Source organism: Choloepus didactylus, chromosome 4, assembly GCF_015220235.1.
Source record: "Choloepus didactylus isolate mChoDid1 chromosome 4, mChoDid1.pri, whole genome shotgun sequence".
In the NCBI taxonomy this organism is placed as follows: Eukaryota; Metazoa; Chordata; class Mammalia; order Pilosa; family Megalonychidae; genus Choloepus; species Choloepus didactylus.
Window position 1 is genome coordinate 138923297 of NC_051310.1, and position 20259 is coordinate 138943555.

General features: G+C 37.5%; 1 protein-coding gene across 1 annotated transcript in view; it reads right to left on the minus strand.

Moving 5' to 3' along the window:
* The window catches only part of SNAP23 (synaptosome associated protein 23), a 40707-nt gene extending 24260 nt beyond the window's left edge, over window positions 1-16447 (minus strand). The window contains exon 1 of the mRNA XM_037834195.1: window positions 16365-16447. The gene's annotated coding sequence lies outside the window, so the exon portion shown is untranslated. The remainder of the gene's footprint in view (window positions 1-16364) is intronic.
* Between the last annotated feature and the right edge of the window lie 3812 nt (window positions 16448-20259).

Sequence of the window (20259 nt, forward strand, 5' to 3'; positions counted from 1 at the left end):
AGCATTATTCACAATTGCCAAGAGATGGAAACAACCCAAATGTCCTTCAACAGATGAGTGGATAAATAAAATGTGGTATATACACACGATGGAATACTACGCGGCAGTAAGAAGGAACGATCTGGTGAAACATATGACAACATGGATGAACCTTGAAGACATAATGCTGAGCGAAATAAGCCAGGCACAAAAAGAGAAATATTATATGCTACCACTAATGTGAACTTTGAAAAATGTAAAACAAATGGTTTATAATGTAGAATGTAGGGGAACTAGCAGTAGAGAGCAATTAAGGAAGGGGGAACAATAATCCAGGAAGAACAGATAAGCTATTTAACGTTCTGGGGATGCCCAGAAATGACTATGGTCTGTTAATTTCTGATGGTTGTAGTAGGAACAAGTTCACTGAAATGTTGCTATATTATGTAACTTTCTTGGGGTAAAGTAGGAACATGTTGGAAGTTAAGCAGTTATCTTAGGTTAGTTGTCTTTTTCTTACTCCCTTGCTATGGTCTCTTTGAAATGCTCTTTTATCGTATGTTTGTTTTCTTTTTAACTTTTTTTTTCATACAGGTGATTTGAAAAAAGAAGGGAAAGTTAAAAAAAAAAAAAAAAAAAAAAAAAAAAAAAAAAAAAAAGTGGAAAAAAAAAATAAAAAAAAAAAAAATGTAGTGCCCCCTTGAGGAGCCTGTGGAGAATGCAGGGGTATTCGCCTACCCCACCTCCATGGTTGCTAACATGACCACAGACATAGGGGACTGGTGGTTTGATGGGTTGAGCCCTCTACCATAAGTTTTACCCTTGGGAAGACGGTTGCTGCAAAGGAGAGGCTAGGCCTCCCTGTATTTGTGCCTAAGAGTCTCCTCCTGAATGCCTCTTTGTTGCTCAGATGTGGCCCTCTCTCTCTGGCTAAGCCAACTTGAAAGGTGAAATCACTGCCCTCCCCCCTACGTGGGATCAGACACCCAGGGAAGTGAATCTCCCTGGCAACGTGGAATATGTCTCCCAGGGAGGAATGTAGACCTGGCACCGTGGGACGGAGAACATCTTCTTGACCAAAAGGGGGATGTGAAAGGAAATGAAATAAGCTTCAGTGGCAGAGAGATTCCAAAAGGAGCCGAGAGGTCACTCTGGTGGGCACTCTTATGCACACTTTAGACAACCCTTTTTAGGTTCTAAAGAATTGGGGTAGCTGGTGGTGGATACCTGAAACTATCAAACTACAACCCAGAACCCATGAATCTCGAAGACAGTTGTATAAAAATGTAGCTTATGAGGGGTGACAATGGGATTGGGAAAGCCATAAGGACCAAACACCACTTTGTCTAGTTTATGGATGGATGTGTAGAAAAGTAGGGGAGGGAAACAGACAGACAAAGGTACCCAGTGTTCTTTTTTACTTCAATTGCTCTTTTTCACTCTAATTATTATTCTTGTTATTTTTGTGTGTGTGCTAATGAAGGTGTCAGGGATTGATTTAGGTGATGAATGTACAACTATGTAATGGTACTGTAAACAATCGAAAGTACAATTTGTTTTGTATGACTGCGTGGTATGTGAATATATCTGAATAAAATGATGATTAAAAAAAAAAAAAAAAAAAAAGAATTAAACAGTTAAATGTAAAAAATGAAATTGGAAAATGCTTAGTTATTTTTCTTTTCAAAGTGATATGTGCTCATTTTAAGGATTTGGAAGAAAATCAAAAGGTCCAGAGAGGAGAATAAAAATTACCTGTAATCCAACCAACCAGAAATATTCACTGTTAACATTTGGGAAACTTTTCTCCCCCCTAGAATCTCTCTCTTTCTCTCTGTCTCCGTCTTTCTTTATATACATGTGTGTTGTGTATTTGCACAATTTTGATTGGTATCCCATTGTATAAACTGGTTTGAATCCTGGTCTTTTAGTCCAGTATTTTATCAATAGAAATTTTCAGTTTCTCTAAACACCCTCTTGATGGCTACCTGAATAGAGGAACCACAATTTTTAAACTATTGCTCTATTTTGTTAGATGTCTAGCTTATTTCCAGTGTTTATACCAAAATAATAAACATTTTTCTATAAAAAAAAAAAAAAAAAAATAACTTAACTGTATTTTTATGCCCCCCCCCCCGCCCAGTTTATTGTGAAAACAATCTTTCCTGGTATATGTCCAAATGAATTTGAATTTGTAATTACAGTTATCTCAAAGTACACAAAAATTACTTATATTCTCCTATAAATGAAACACTGATAAAAGAACACTTAACATACTATTTAAGAACTTCAACATAATAGAATTCTCTTTTTTCCAGCTTTTAAAACTATTTTTCCCATCTAAGCCAATATTATATTTGATATTTGGATTATATGTACATATAAAAAGACACATTTGTTAAAGTGAGCATAAAATAAAACAGCATACAGTGTCCTTTCTGAATATAATTAAATTTTCAGAAGTAAAGTGGCCCAATGGGAGCAAAAAGCTGATTTCCTTATGAAATAAACTAGATAAACAAAAATTAAGAATAATCAAAGGTGCTAAAGGTTAATTCCACAAAACATTTTCTCTTTCCTATCCTTTTAACATACAAGTGGGCACTATGGGTGTGTGAGAATTAGAATAATTCCAATCAAGATTGTGAACTTCTATGACTAGGGTATGGAATGCAATAAAAGGCCCTAGGGTAAGAAGATGAGAGGTAGTAAAAGTGAATAGAGGACACCTGTCCCTCGAGTTATACATGTCAACTTACTAAAGAGGTAGATTATTTAAAAGTCTCAATTGGCTCAGATATTGACTTGGGCCTTAAAGTGATGTTTTAATTCATCATTTATTAAGATAATTAAGCATATGAGAATGCTAAGCCATCACCTTAAGGTTAAACATTGGAAAGAAATGATTGTGTTACAAAACACACACAAAACACTGTATTTTGTTTGTTCCACTATTTTTATAATTGGGGCAAGACAAAAGGTCCAATTTGGTTAAGAACACTTAATGTACCCCATAAACTCTGTGAATCAAAGATTTTTATTAATTCTTCTGCCAAGCACAACTTTGATTTCCATCTATAATTTTTTTTAAGATAAGAAACAGTAAGTCAATGGAAAAAAAAGTTGTGGCCTTGAGCTATGAAACATCATACTTCAACACAATGATTGAAAAACCTAGAACATCACTGTAAAGATCTTAATCATTATTGGCATTCCACAACGAATGGATGCAGCTTTACTGTGACTTCTCCAAAAACATGCTTTGCAATATCTAACACACTGCTGGTACAGAACCGCAAAGTTGGAGTCATTCTCATAATAGGGATCTTCAATAAGTTGTTTTTGTGAATCATAGCTCCAAAGTAGTTCAATTTTATCTTTGCAGTTTTTAACTTCATTACTTTTTCTATTCAAACCTCTCAGATTGCTTTCGACCATACATAGAATATAATCAAATATGGCAAAATCTTTTTTGGTAACCTGCCAGGCAACGTGATTCACAGGAATATCGTGTCTTTTTTTTTTAAGATATTTGCACATTGATGTTCATGGCAGCTTTATTCACAATTGCCAAAAGATGGGAGCAACCCAAGTGTCCATCAACTGACCAATGGATAAGCAAAATGTGGTTTATGCATACAATGGAATACTATTCAGCTGTAAAAAGGAATAGAGTCCTAATAAACATGACAACATAGATGAACCTTAAAGACCATTGCGTTAAGTGAAATAAGCCAGACACAAAAGGAGAAATGTTGTATGATCTCATTGATATGAAATAATTAGAATAAGCAAACTCACAGAGTCAAAATCTAGAATATAGGTTACCAGGGGCTGAGCTGGCAGTAGAGAATGGGGAGTTCATGTTTAAATTGTACAGAATTCTATTGGTGTTAGTATCGTGCTTCTTCATGCAATTTTGCCCTTGATAATCAGAAGGGTTTCATCTCATATGTGGATGTTGCAGCACTGTCTTTCCTCCAATTATTTGAAGTATTTCAATCACTTACAAGTTTTCTGAAGAATGCTTCTGCAAAGGGTTATCGACAAATGTTACCCAGACATCCAAACAGCACAGTCTTGGCTCCTGTGCCGCCATCTTCTCAGGCACAAAGAGAGACACCCTTTGGCATATTATAATTAGACTTCCATGGAAAAACAGTGTATTTGCAACAAGTGGAACTTTCTTTCACAGCAGGGTAGTGTGGTGGTTAGGGGTGGGAGCTCCAGAATTCAAATTCCAGCCCAATATATTTGTTGTATGATCTCAGACAAATTACCTAACCTCATTGAATCTCAGTTTCTGCATTTGTGAAACAGAGATAACTATCTTTGTCATAGATTTTCTTGTGAGGATTAAAAAAAGATAATCTATACAAAGTGCTTAGAACAGCGCCTGACACAAGGCTAGTGTTTAATAAATGTTGACCATTATTTTAATATTATTACTGAAGCAGAAAGAAATAATAGTCAAAACAAAAGTTAAGGAACAAAGTTAAATATGAGTGACATCAATGTAAATGCAGTTGAAAATAATGACTTTTAAATATTAACTGTTCCATCTGTGAGGTTAACGTTGAATATTAAGTTGATGATGCTGTATATGATACACATCTGAACTATTTTCATGCTAGTCATGAGTCTGCATACATCAAGACAGATAGCAAACAGGTTTAATTTAATCCAAGTTTCCTGTTGATAGGCACCTGCCTAGATAAATATAAGGTACAAAACAATACTTGCTAAAGCTACTGAAATGCAATAACCAGAAATAGATTGACTTTTTACAAAGGGATTTCTTAGGTTACAAATTTACAGTTCTAAAGCCATGAAAGTGTCCAAACGAAGTCATCAACAAGAGGATACCTTCACTAAAGAAAGACCAATGGCATCTGGGGTTCCTCTGTCACGTGGGAAGGCTCATGGCTGAAGTCTGCTGGGCATCTCCTGGGATTAGCTTCTGGGTTTCCGTTGCTTTCTCCAAAATGTCTCTGGGCTTCTGGCTTAGCCTCTCTCAGTTCCTGGGTGTTCTTGCTTGTTTCTCCCAGGACGTTTCTGTCTAAGCATCTGGGGGTCCTCTCTTAGCTTCTCCGGGGTAAGCTCTGGATTTCACCTCTTAGCTTCTCTCTAAACATCTTTCTGTCTGCATCTCCAAGTATCTGGGTCTGTGTCAGCTCTGGCTCTCTCTCTCTCCCTGAGCCTCTTAAGGACTCCAGTAAACTAATTAAGAGCCACTTTGACTGGGCAGGGTCAAGCTCCATGGAAATAATCTAATCTAATCAAAAGATCCCATCCACAATAAGTCTGTCCCCACAAGACTGGATTAAAGAACATGGCTTTTCTGGGGTATTACTAGATTCAAACCAGCACAAATACCAACCCAAAAGCGGGGGGAGGGGGGCTTATGTTATGAAGATTAGTATATAAAATGAACAAAGACTTAAACAAAACAAATAAACAAACCAATAATCAAATCTACACTATAATTACCCAAGGAAAAAAAGATGGATAGAAAAAAATCTTGGGGGCAACCATAAAAATACTACCAATAGCTGTGGTAATTTAGTAGAATAGTTTGCAGTATAGTTTTATTACTTTTAAATTTCATACTTGTAATTTCACCACAAAAGAGGAAGTTGTGACCAACAAGAAAACAGATTCATAAGATTGGAGAAAAAAGACAAGGAATACATTCTAGACCCTAATTCATAAGCATAACACCAATTCTCTTTAGAGAAATCTTCCAGCTGGCACGTACTCAATGTAAGTAAGTTTGTGGAAACATTTCCATCTATTAACAGATGATGACTCATTCCAAAACATAAAGGACAGAAGTACAGAAAAGCCGTTTGTCCTAAACATTCTATTAACAGATGTTTAGGGGAAAGTCCTTTGCTAAGGCTTGGTTGGGAAACATACCTCAACATTAGGTGGCAGAAATGAGTTCTAATGTGGTCTGAACAAGTTCTTAGTAGTTTCATGGCAAAATATTAAGATGTGGATAAAAAAGGATCCATAAAGAAAACAGAGAACTTAGCTGGATCAGAGAATTTATAACAGCTCCAATCTGGAGTCCAATCTCCTGTCTTGAAACCTTACCTCCTTCTTCTAATATTCCTACTAACAATCAGCATCCTTAGGAATTCAAAGAAAATGTATGAAATCAGAAGTTTGTGCTGGTTTGAAGCTGTCATGTACCCCAGAAAAGACCATGTTATTTTGATCCATTCCTGTGGGTGTGGACCTATTCAAGGTGGGACCTTTTGATTAGGTTGTTTTAATTGAGATGTGACCCACCCACTTCAAGGTGGGTCATAATCCTTTACTGGAGTCCTTTCTGAGAGGATAAAGGACACAGAAAAAGCCCAGAGAACTCAGAGAGAAAAGCCCCAGAGATGCTAAAAGAGGACCAACAGAAGCTCACAGAGGAGGCCACTGGCACCAGAAGTTGAAAGCAATGAGACCAGGGAGCAAAGGGCTAGCAGACACTGGCCTTGTGTCTTGCCATCTGACAGAGGAACCCTGGATGCCAGGAGCCTGTCTTCAGAGTCCAGTTATCATTCTGTTGATGCCTTAATTTGGACATTTTCACAGCCTTAGAATTGTAAATTTGTAAGCTAATAAATTCCCAATGTAAAAGCCAATCTATTTCTGGTATACTGCATTCTGGCAGCTTTAGCAAACCGAAAAACCATTTAATGGCAGCCTGTAGAATTTGCTTGTAAATAATTAGGAGGTGGGCAAATGGGTCAAAGTATAAAGGAAGCAGGATTGGCCATGACTGTTGAAGCTGGGTGATGAATACGTGGAGGTTCACTATGCTACTTTCTCAACTTTATTATGGAAAAATTCAAAAGCTAGAAAAAATGGCAGCTAGCTTTTTTTTTTTTAATTAAATTCAGTTTTATTGAAATATATTCACATACCATACAGTCATCCATGGTGTACAATCAACTGTTCACAGTACCATCATACAGTTATGCATTCATCACCACAATCTATTTCTGAAGGCAGCTAGCTTTTTGAAGGAATATAGACAGTGGGTAGGGGATTTGGTGGAAACACAGTAACAACTACAATAGTTAATATTTATAACACACTACACATACCAGGTGCTATTCTAAGAAATATGTTTTTTCTTAAGTAAAATAAATATAAATACACACACACATACACATGAATACACATTTATTTAATCCTCATAACCCTATTTATTTTCCACATTTTACCAATGTGAAACGTGAGGAACAGTGAAGTTAAGCACCTTTTACAAGGTCACACTGTAGTAGAGCCAGGATTGAACCCAGGTTGACTGCTCCAGAGCCTGTGCTTTAAATTACAATTACATGTACTAAAAGGAAGAAAGTAGACAGTCACATTATCAAAAGTCATTCAAGTCTATAGCAGTTTTGCTTTTTTAAAAATGTTTAATTGCTTGTTACTTCCCAAAGAACAGTACATGTTCTGCCTTCTGCTTTTCAAGTAGCAAGTCTAATTCCAGGCTTGGAGCACATTTTATGGCAATGGTTTGCAACTCTGGCTGTACATTATAATTAATTGATGAGCCTTTAAAATCAGGAGATGCAGGTTGTATCACAGATCAAATAATCATAATCTCTGGGTTGGGACCCAGGCATCAGTGTTTTTTTAAGCTCTCCAGGTGATTACAACATGGAGCCACGGTTGAAAAGATACCATTTATATGAAATGTTTTAGATACAAGGTTTGTTGTTGTTGTTGTTGTTGTTGTTGTTGTTTAATGTAAAGACAAGAACTAATGGATAATATTCCACCCCTGTTACAGTTTTGGTACCTAATGAAGGAAAAGTACAACATTCAATGATGCAGGACAAGAATGACTTAGGCCTCAAAAAGGTAAATATAGGATTACCATATGACCAGCAATTCCACTGCTGTTGGGTATATATACCCAAGATAACTGAAAACATATGTTCATGCAAAAAACTTCTACACAAATGTTCATACTGTTACCAACCAAATGTAGTGAGTTCTCGCCCAGTGTGCTCAAATGACCAATTCCTGAGATATCAGGGTTTCAAAGAAAGAAAGAGTTTATTGCTAGGCGCAAAGCAAGAGATCAAATGGTCTACTGGCCTAAAAATCTGTCTCCTGAACTGATAGTTTTATAGTATCAAAGATGGGCAGGATAATGAGCACAATGGCCCCAGATGATGTAATTAGAGGTGATCTAATTATTAAGCATGTGCAGATGGAATACATGCTTAGTCACAGAACATATGTAAGGAAATGGTGGCCTTAATATGAAGACGGGCATGATTTTTAGTATTATAATGAAGTATAGGTGACTTACAGGTTAAAGTCTAAGGTACTGAGCAAGCCAGGTGGGCCCATTTTGGTTAGATTCACTTTCAGTTACCAAGATAACTTTGGAATTGGGGTGTGTTAGTTTTGGGTTGACCCAATGCCCTTCGTTAATAAACATTAGGGGCTATCTTTAGTGATCATAAGACTTTAAAGTTGAAAAACTGGATAAAATAGGTACTAGGGAGAGCCATTCTCAAGGTTTTTACAATCGCAAGGGCACAAGATAAGACTATACCATCATTATCAGAGATCAAGGCAGCTGGATTACAGTTCAGAGATTTCAGGTATTTCCCTCCATCAGCTCTAATATACCAGAAAGTATAATGATTCAGTCAATAATCATAATCATCCCTTAAATCCTAACTTCTTGGTTACAACAGCAGCATTATTCATAATAGCCCCCAAATGGAAACAACCTGTATCTCTATAAACTGGAATATTACTCAGCAATAAAAAGAATGAAATACTGGCAAATGCTACACATGGATAAATCTTGAAAACATTATGCTAAGTGAACAAAGACAGACACAAAAAGCCACATATTGTAAGATACTATTTATAATGAAATGTCCAGAATAGGCAAATCCATAGAAAGAGAAAGTAAATTCATGGTTGCTAGGGGATGAGGGGAGGGAGGAATTAGAAATGGCTGCTAATAGGTATAAGGTTTCTTTTGAGGGTGATGGAAATGGTCTATAATTAGACAGTGATGATGGCTCTTCAGTCTTGTGAATATACTAAACACTACTGAATTGTATACTTTAAAATGGTGAATTTTATATGATGTGAATTATATCTCAATACAAAAGGGAAAAATCACTTAGGGACAGAGAAAGAATATTCAAAAGAATGGTCAAGTGAAAGAAAAAGTATAATGAATAAAAATCGAAAGGAAGATGGGAAAGAAAAAAATATTAAATTTGCAGCTTTTCCTATGCCAAACAAACTATTTTCTGCCATGGTATAAAACCCAAGTTAAAGATTTAGCTAAAACAAATAGAGAAGTCACCACTGGAAACCTACATTTTATATTCAATGGATCACCGTCTTTCTTCTCTAAGAAGGAAAATGGTGGCTTGAAAACAGGATAGAGCAACCACGTTCAACAATATACCTGATTCCCTTCTTCATTAAAGTCTAAGTACAGTCTACATTTATAGCAACTCCTTGGAATTCCAAAATAATACCTTTTAGTATTTTTAAAAAGGGAAATGAGTCCAAGTTTTCTGTCCCATAACAAGAGTAAAAAAAAAAAAAAAAAAAAAAATTCTAACTGCCTCCGGGCTATTATTAATAACTGCTGCAAGAAAAAGTGAAACCTAAATACAGCTACAACAAAATCATTATATATTAGTATATCTGAAACCATGTATCAGTTTTTCGAGGCTTAAAATGGTCATTAAAAAGATTAAACACTATTATTTTCTATTAATAAATCTCAGTGCTAGATTTAAAAATATGTATAGTTGAAAAAGGCCAAAAGTGTAATCATCTACCCCGTCTTAAATGAAATGGAATGGAAATGTTAAAAAAAATTACAAGTGACTTTTATTTTTCTTATATAGAAATGCACTTTCTAAATTTTCTATAATAAGCACTTAATTACTTTTAACATCAGAAAAGTTATACCAGTTTTGTAGAAAAGTTTCAGAATTCTTCACAACTTCATTAATAGGAAAATTCTATGCAATAACTATAAACCTTCAATTGACAACGAAAATGAAAAACTCAAAAAATAACAAGTTCCAAATGACATAAGAAATATTAAATATAGTGTTTTTCTAGCATTCAGGATGTCTGTGGGTATTTCAATTCCCACTCCTATACAATTAAAGTTTCTTCATCCTTATTTTAAAAAAATAAAATGCTTATTTTTAAAAAAACAAAGTTCTGAAAAGGTAATGCAATATATATACAATTTTTAAAATATTCCTATTCTCTGGTCTTTTTTCACTTCTAGCCATCTTTTTAAAATAATAGGAATATTCTAAAAAAAAAATCAGAGATACAGACAAAATACATCAAGCCCAATATTATTTATAAAGCATGCATGCATGCATGCATGCATGCATAAATAAATAAATAAATAAATAGAAATGATCTAAATAACCAGTGGCAGGGCGTTTGACTGGATAACATGATAGAACATTATACAGCCATTATATTTTTTCTTAAGATTTTACATTCTTCTATATTTAATTTTTATCAACTCTGTATAAACATGGCTTGAGAAATCAAATAGCTCTACAAGAGTAATAAACAGCAGTTCCCCTGCAACCCTCCAGGGTCCCAGAGGCAATAATTTTCAACACTATTAGTTGTTTGTTCTGGTGTTTAAGTCCAAATTTCTAATTCTTATGATTATAGTGCTGTTTCTTGTTATTTTTCAATTTTTTATGTCAACTATTGACATTCTACTATGAAGAAAAAGATTTAGTGCTATACCTTCTCATCGCCTCATTTTTATATTTATCCTCATGTGATAGGTTGGCTGGCTAAATTCTTGGCTGGAAATTAGAAGTCCTACAGCAGTAAAGAAGTATATAAAAAAAGACCTTGGCTATCCCAGTATTTCCCAAATGTATAGGACCATAAAATCCTTTTTTTGGGGAAGAATACTTTTATTAATTCCCAAGGAGCAAGGTTTCCAATGAACACCATTTGGAAAACACTAGGCTTTGGAAACTTTTGCTTAATTTTATCTTAATTAACTGATTATCTGCAAACAAAATTTCTCTTTAATTCTCATCCAAGAGAATTTTCTCTGAAGAGAAATGAACCTCAGAAATCATCTAGCCCAACTTTTTTATGCTGAGAGCAAAATGCAACTGCTGGCTTTCAGGCCTGTGCTCTTTCTATAATACACAAGCCCTGCTAGGGGTAGGATGGGGGGTGGGTCCTTCCTGGGATAGATGGGATGGTAGTTGAGGAAGAGAAAATTATCTGCAGAAGTATATGGTCTTGGAAGGGCAGGCTAGGTCAGTCAGAAGAGAAGGTGCTGTCAGAAGAGAAGGTGGTAAAAACTACCATATAGCTATGATGACCTCTCTGAGAGTCGAAAACTCCTTTACACTGGTGGATGGGAGACTGAGGAATGAGGAGCCTCCTAGACTGAAGACTTGGCAGAAAGAGTCCCTAATCTTAGAATACATTTCTCTTAATTCATTCCACAAACATTTTTCAAGCATCTGCTATCAAGTAAAGGAACACATTTCAATGTCAAGAAAATTATGCTCATTACTTTAAAGTCATGTCATATGTTAATATAAGTATTTTTCTTTTGAAATCTGTATTTTATGATTCATTGTAGTTAGAATATGGAAAATAAAGCCTTTCCAGTGCCTCCAAACATATATGGCTTTCCTTTTCCCTGTTTTCTAGTTGTTTTATGCATATAAATTCTGCCTCCCTACAGGACTAGTCTTTTCGCCTAAGGCTAAAATCATCTGAACTACTGTTAAGACGTGCCTGCTTGAATATAATTTCAGTTTATTTTTATTTTTATTTTTTTAAATGCAATTTCATTGAGATATATTCACAGAACATACAATCCTTCGAAGTGTACAGTTGTTCACAATATCATCATATAATTGTGCATTCATCACCACAATCAATCTTTGAACATTTTCTGTTATTTTTAAACCTCTTGTTACTAAGCTTATTATTTCTAAATAAGGTGAGATAATCGAATAAACTGTGTTGAAAGAGCATAATGTAGTGGTTAATAACACAGACTCTGAAGTTGGGTAGATCCTGAGCTCATCCTAGCTCTGATACCCAGGCAAATAATAGCTCTGATTCCCAGACAATTTATTTAATCTATTTAGGCCTCAGTTTCCTCATTTGTTTGGCTAATATTTCTAACTCCTCAGGTTGTTTAAAAAGTCAAGTTTGCTACTGTGCATAAAGTGCTTAGCACGGTGCCTGGTGCAGCACCTGGGACAACTATTAACAAATTGAGCATTTATACTCATGTTAATTATTAATTAGGTTCTTTATCTGCAGCATCCGAATTCTGGTATCAGAATATTTTAGAAGCCAATCAGAAAGCTTCTAGATGAACTGGAGTCAGAGCCAAAACAGCCAGATGATTGGGATGAATATTTCTTTTGGGAAGGGTGAAGCCTTGCAAATCATGCCCAACTCCCCACCCCAACCCACCCCCCACCCATGCTAGGCACCTAATAAAGTACAACCATATACACAATACACCTAAGCAGCTCCTTCTTGAAGAGTCTAAAGACGAATAATAGAGAATGGATGGAAAGAATGGAAGAAAAGATTACAGAAAACATCAGAATGCATATATGGACCATCATATATGCATATATAAAAGAATTAAATTTCTTTAGGAATATATTTTTTTTGCTTCTAGATTCCATTTCTGATATGAAATGTTAAAAATCTCCATACACATACTCAAAATCTCTGGGTGAATAGTATTCCAAAACACACTAAATATTCTAGTTTAGGCCAGAAAGAACTCTTGCTCTGATTAGGAAATTTAATTCTTTCTGAAGGCATTTATGTTAAAGTTAGTTTCCTCCTTTTACTTCCTCTTTTATTTCCTTTCTCCCTGCTTCTATGAGAACAACTTTAGCCATTCTTATTTCCAGGCCCGCAAATTATGCAAATATAATAAATAAACCACTGAATCATATCTATTAAACATCTGGATTTCAAAGTGCAATGAAGCACATGATTCAAGACAGAAATCATACTACTGAGTGGGAAAGTATCACTAAAAACCAAAAATCAAAAAGAAGACCAAAATTACACTGCAGTTTTAAAGAAGCACCTACTGTATCTTAAATTGCTTGATGTCCAACACTTGGTCTTCAAGTGCTGGTCAACCCTGGAACTTGCACAATTCTACTCCCAATGACCTGGTTGTAATCCTGGGGAGGGAGAGCTAGTGATTGCAAGCAATTACACTGACGCTGTCTAAAATAAAGTCTGTGGGAACAGCAAGGAGATGCTCTATAAGATAAGGGTTGAAGACAGAAGCTGGTAATCTATCCGGCACTCTCCAGAAAAGAGATGTACCATCTGGCAAACATAAGTATGGCTACCTACCAGGGAGATACCAAGTATGGAGTGGGGATGATGGGTAAGGCTTCACTCTGCCTGAACGTACTATTCAACCCAACCATCTAGCTATTTTGGCTCTCGTTCCAAGTTCACTAAGAACCTTTCTGATTTGTTCTCAAATATTGTGATCCCAGGAATCAGATGCCACAGATAGAAACATAAGCATTCAGGTCCCTGGAAAAGAATACCCCCCAGAGTAAATTAAAAATACGGCACTCTGGTTTGTGCAAAAGGCCACACAATGTAGTAGCTGAGTGCCCAATATTTGGAGTGCCCAATAATGGTTTCAAATTCTGGCTAATACTCACTTAACTGCACTGTGCTTCAGTTTCCTTATCAAATAAATGCCAGAATGTAAGGCCTCAGTGGTCAGAGAGGAATATAAGGGTATACGTGTATGTCCATGTCTGCACCAGAGTTGGGACCACTGAGTTTAAAAGCAGACAGGAGACAGGATGTGAAGGGCTTTGTATACCATGACAAGAATTTTATTTTATTTTATAAGTAGCAAGGGGCCACATAAAGGTAATCTCAAATAAAACAGTGTCAAAATAAATTTAAAACAAACTTTAAATCTAAGTTAAAGAAGTCAGAAAAATCAACAAAATGAGGGGATTCCAGAAAAATAAAGTGATCACTGATTTAAATATTTTAGTAGTAATACAAACTTAAATTGAAACCAAAAACAAAATGTCAGTGAATTTAAATGAGTACAGATAGAGGTACCCCCACCCCCAATATTACAAAAGGAACAAGCACATGATGTTTCCTGGCTCCACAATCCACTTCCTTCAATTGTCAGAGGAATTGGATCCATCTATTTCAAGCCTCTACCCACCACAACAAAGACAAGACCAATCTCTGTCATCTGCATCTCTGTCAACATATAGATAGGGAAACAAAAATATGGTACTGGGATAAAAAGTTCATCACCCTTGGATACTAGCAAAATCATATAAATGCTAACATATACATAGTGTGGCTAAAAACAGGTTTCCAGAATGTGTGAGACATAGTAACCAATGCGGGGGGGGGGGAGCCTTAATTCAGAAGAAAATAACAAAAGACAGTTGATTTCACAAAATATCAAAGAGCAAACATCCTCTTTTTTCTTTCTGCTATTTTAATCTATTATCTGGGGAAACCAGATAAGCTTGCTAGAATTGTGTCACAGTAATGAATGCCACCGTAGGCTCACAGTCCAATACTCATTTTATTTTAAAAATGAGTACACAAAGCAGCACAACCTAAAGCAATATTTTCCAAATGACAGAGTAAGAACACGAGCAATAAAATAAAACATAAATACACAGTTATGTATTTATTAAAATGTTTAAAAGAAAAAGGTATGAAAGACATCAAAAGCATGATTTTACAGATTATCATTTTGGAAAAGGACAATGTTAAAAAATCTACTAAAGATATGAAGTAAAATAACACAGGTGGTACTCAAAAAGGCAAGAATTATGATGGTGCTACGATTTGTGATAAATGAAGACCCAACAGTTGTCCCATGAGCACAGGGCCTGTTTTGTTTGTTTTGCTGGCTTTCTTCTTAGGTCTAAATTGTATTAATCATAAGCTGTGACCTTTAGTTAAGTGAGCTGTTCCTGTACTCAGTTCATTCAGAGTCAAAGAAAGAAACACAAAGATGCACCCAGAAATTCTACCATTTAAAGGAAAGAGTGTAATATTGTTAGAAAAATAATTCCTTTTCTGGAACTAAGACAACAGCAATTTTCAAGTGCATATCCACATACCACAAGCACCTAAAAAAAGAACAATTATCAAGAATGATATATATTTAAGCAGCAGGCTGTTACATGATCACTTTAATTACTTTCACATGACCTGTCACAGGAGCATGGTATTATGAGGTGTTTCTCCTAATATTCGCTAATATTTATACAAAGAATTATACAATGTGTTCTTTCTTATTAGCGCTTGCCAAAAGACCGAATGACAAATGATCATTAGATGCCTTAGGCATTAACTTTGTTGGCGCAGAACTATTTTTTTTTTTAAATTCTGCTATGTCTCATGAATTTTAGATCTGGCCTTTTCCAGAATTGGCAAGAACGTGGGAGAACCATCTCTATCTGGCTGTGTCTGCACTGTTGGTACTTTACTGGAGCATCTGAAAACCAGTCTTACGGGCACCGGGGCAGAGGGATTAATACCAGTATCAATTCTTGAAATATCCGCCACCAAGCTCAGCGCATCTCATATGCTATTTTCACGTCTCAGGGAACAGTCAGGAGCTGCTAGTATCCGTACTTCCCTCTTCCAGTGCCCCGACCCCTCTAAAATAATAGCAAAAGGCAAACAATACTCCCTTCTCGTTTTCTTTTCCCTATCTTGATGTCTTTCGGTTTCCTCTCTCCTCAGCTGCCTATCCTAACTTGCCCAACACTGAGGTGACAAATAACTAAAAGCGAAAAAAAGGACGTGATTACCAGCACTTTACGGTCCCTTTTTTCACTAACCCTGAATTGTGAAATTCGTCCTTTTACCGGTCCTTTTCTTCGTGCTTCCACAGTAAAGCCTTGCGATATGGATGGACTTTCCTAGAGAGCATGGCCTCTCCAATGCCGTGAACCTCAGACTCCTTCAAACAACTAGGTCCCGAACTGTCCGATCACTGTGGTCACCATACAGTCTATTAACCCTGACCACATCAATACTGTTAGGCGTAGTTCATCACTACTTGGTTTCCAGGATAGGTCCACACACAGAACCACCACCCTGTCACCCTCCGCGGACAACTCGAACGTCTCCAGCCGCCTCGCATCCCAGCACCCGGCCAGCTGAGTCAGGGCCAGAGTCCCCCTCCCACTAAAGCCCGACCCCACTGATTTTTCAAACATCATGATATACTTTTCCTCCTCGAGACATGATTCCAACCTTCACAACCGTCCGCTCCCCCAGTCCCACAACTGGAGACTCACCAAGCGGCTCCGGCCACTCCTCTCCCGGCCACCGCAGCTCTAACACCCCCACAGAAGTCCAGGAGCTGTGCCCTACCCGCGCCTGCGCGCGTCGGACCCGTGCGCTGCGCACTTCCCCTGCGCCGCGGGCGCGGACACACCCCTCCGGCTGAAGCCAATCAACGCGCGGGGGGTTTAAATCTCCCTGCCACGCAGGCGGAGAGCCTGGGAATAAACCCGTTAACCGGAAGTGGGAAGTGTTCGTGCCACATTGTGTGCCAGGCGTTGTGCTGAGTGAACGCGTAGGAAAAGAAGGCGAAAAGAATGCCTTCCTGCCTTTCGAGGTCCTTTCATCTATCTGGACTGGGAGATAGATATGTAGACAAATTATAGTGAATGGAATACAATAAATGGCACATTAAATTCAAGGCGCCGAACAAAGCGCTTTATTCCTAGAGGTGTCAGGAAGGGTTCCTGGAAAAGTAACTTTGAGTATTGAAGGATAAGTAGGAATTCCTCCGGAATTCCGGGAAGGAGGGGAGATAGGAGAATTTCCCAGCCTGTGGGAACAGCATAGGCCAGGAAGAAGTACATAGTGTCTTCTGGAAATTTCTTAGTTCATCTTGGTGAAGGGATGATAGCTCATTGTATTTCCTCGGGCGGAGGGAAAAATAAAGTTTAAAAGATAGGCAGTGGTCAGATCTTGGCAGCTCTTGCATTTTTTGACTAGGGAGTCTGCACTTTATACTATGGCCATGGAGAGCTACTGAAGGATTTTAAGCAGGGTAGATGATTATTTTAAGTCACTTCTTCCGGGAACCCTTTCCGACACCTCTGAGAATAAAGCACAGCCATGGAAATCAAGCAAAGAGTGTTTAAAGAAGAGAAGCCTATTCCTAAGCAGTCAAGAAGATGAAGCCTGAGAAATATCTTTTGAATTTAGTTACACAGATAATCTTAGTGAAAGCTCTTTGGTGAGATGATGGGGTTGAAAAATAGATTGCAGTGGTTTGGAGAGGGTGCAGATGCCGAAATGAAGACAGGTTGTAGAATACTTTTGGAAGGTTTGGCCTTGATGGGGAGGAGAGAGAAGGGATGAGGGGTCAAAGAGTTTTTGTTTCTATTTTGCATTTTTTGTTAGAATTAAGATAGAAGAAACTTGAGCATGATGGGGAGGATCCAGCAGGAAAAAAAGGTTGCGTATAAAGAAAGAGAAGGAATAGTCAATAATGTTAGAATCTTGAAACGATAAGAGGAAAGGCAATCTAAAGCATTGGCAGGAGGAATAGCCTTGGGAAGAGAGGACACCACCTCAATTATAATAACAGGAAGTGGGTGGCTGTTTGTAAATTTGTACATTTAGTAACAGGAAGTTGAAGAAGTTCTCATCTGATGACCTCTATTTTCTCTGTGAAGTAGATGAGGTCATCTGCTGAAAGTAAAGGAAATGGTGTTGGAAGTATTAAGAAATTGGAGAGGTTTGGAATATTGTTGCAGAAATTGAGAGAGTAAGTTGATCAGAGAAAAGTAGTAGGACTGGTAGGCAGTGTTGAGGGCCTATTTAAGATTGCTTAAAATGAATTCACAGTCTGCACTTTCTTGTGGCTTTCTCAAGCAATAACTACTTCTCCAGGGCAGAAGTGGAGAAAATTGTGTGGTTGAGTTCATTTCTGGTTGTGATGGTCATTTTTATAATGACGAGGGGACAATTTGCCCCCAGGGGATATTTGGCAATGCCTGGTGACATTTTGGGTTGTTCTTATGGGGTTAGTGGGTGAGTACTACTGGCTTCTAGTGGTCAAAGATGCTGCTAAACATCACACAATAAACAGGATAGCCCCCCCCCCCAGTGACTTATCTGGTCCAAAATATCAAATATTGAGAAACCCTGATTTAATAAAAAGAGAGGTGCAAGGGAGCTCAGGTTATTGTCAAAAGTGTTACTGAGATGGGAGATCATGGAATTCAAGTCAGAAGTCAAGAGAGGGCTGATAGATTGGAAGATAAGAGTAGGGAATCAATGAACTGGAGCTCTTGATACATCAAAGAAAGTCACAGTGTTGTGGTTGGCCAAAGAAGCTGGAAGACAGAAGGTTTTCGGACACAGAGAGTGATAGTTGCATTGGGGACTTTATATATAAAGGAGTTGCAGGTGATAACAAGGTCTAAGATGTTTCTATGGACATGGGTAGCTGAAATAGAGTAATAGGTTATATTGAGCTTAAGGAATTAAGAGATTTAATTGTTGGATTGTTTGTCCACATGGAGGCGGAAGTCATCCAGGATGGTAAGGCAGAGATAAATGTGTAATTAACAGAAATGAATTAGTGGCCAAAAAAAAAAAAAAACAGCCTAAGAAGCATCCTTACATAGATTTCCCTCTCCCTTCAGAGCTCCTCCCACTCCACTGCCCCTGCCCCCATTTCCCACGGGTGGGTGGAGCATGAAAAAGATTTTCAGGCAAAAAAGTTGAAATTTAAAATTAGTAAACTCCAGAGACTTGACTGGTCTACAGTTTAATGTTATGCCGGCCCTTAAAACTCTTAAAATTTTAGTGGATTGGATTTCCATTTCAGTCCTAATCTATACATTATGGTAAGTACACAACCTAAACAGCAAAAAAACAATGACCTTGAGGGTAGGGACTAAAGCACTAGCTCCTCTTTCTGTGATGAATATCTTTACTTTTATCTAAGAAAATCGTTCTCAATTGGACGTGATTTGCCCCCCAACAAACATGTGGCAACCTCTAGAGATATTTTTGATTGTCACAACTTGGGGGAGGGGGGCTGCTACTGGCATCTAGTAGCCAGGGATGCTGCTAAACCTCCTAATACATACTGTTCCCCCATGACAAATACTTATCTTGTCCAAAAAATGTCAACAGTGCCAACGTTGAGAAACCCAGAAATAGGGTTACCTTGGTCCTCACCAGTATCTTCCCTTAGTCTTCTATGGACCTATCCTTGAACTATGGCCCTGAGTTTATTGGGTAAAGCAGTTCTTCCACTGCTTGGTCTAAAAGGAGAGTAGAATGAGCAGCACCCCAGCTTTTGAGTGTTTCAGGGACTTGTGATGTCACAAATACAGAATTGGAAGTTTTCTAAACTTCTAGAAGCAAATTTGCCTTTACATATAGATGGAGGAAGCTGCCTACTTTCATTGAGGCATTGAAGGTCTTGTTAAACAGAGATGTTATAAATTTCAATAACAGAAGGAGGAACACGTCACGCCATTATCAACATTAATATAACTTGGTTTATTTGACTAGTTTTTGTCACTAAAATAGAGTCCTGAAGGAATGCGTATGAGCAAAGGACTATAATAAATAAAATTATTTAAGGTATAAATAATATAATCGTTGGTATTGATGGTCTGCTTGATTCATGAATAGACATTTGACCTACGTTACCTCTTTTAATCCTAGCAACACCATGAGAGTTAGGACATCATCATCCTTATTTTAACTCTGAGGGAACTGAGGTTCCAAAGAAACTTGAAATTTGCCCAACGTCACAAATTGCTATAGCTGGGTCAATATTTGAACTCAGGTCTGTCTGTTCTAAAGTTCCTACACCTTTCATTAAGCTTCACTAAGTGCTGCAAAGAAGGAGTGGTTAGAAATTTAGCTGAAACAGTTGCCACTGTCAAAAGGGAATCACAGAGAACTTAAGAGTAGGAGCAAGTAGGCCCGAAAAAAGCAAGGCGAGTGAAAAAGGGACCGGGGAGGCTGGTCACAGTAGTCCAGTGCAGCTCCCGCAAACCTGCCTGCCTTTGGTCTTCCATTCTTTCTGAGTAAAGCCTCTTGCCCTGTGTCCCTTGTTCACTCTCGTTTGTCCTAATAAAGCTGGATTGTTGAGAATGGCGGACCGCAAACGCGGGGAGAAAAAAAGGAGCGCGACTGCCGTGATGTGCG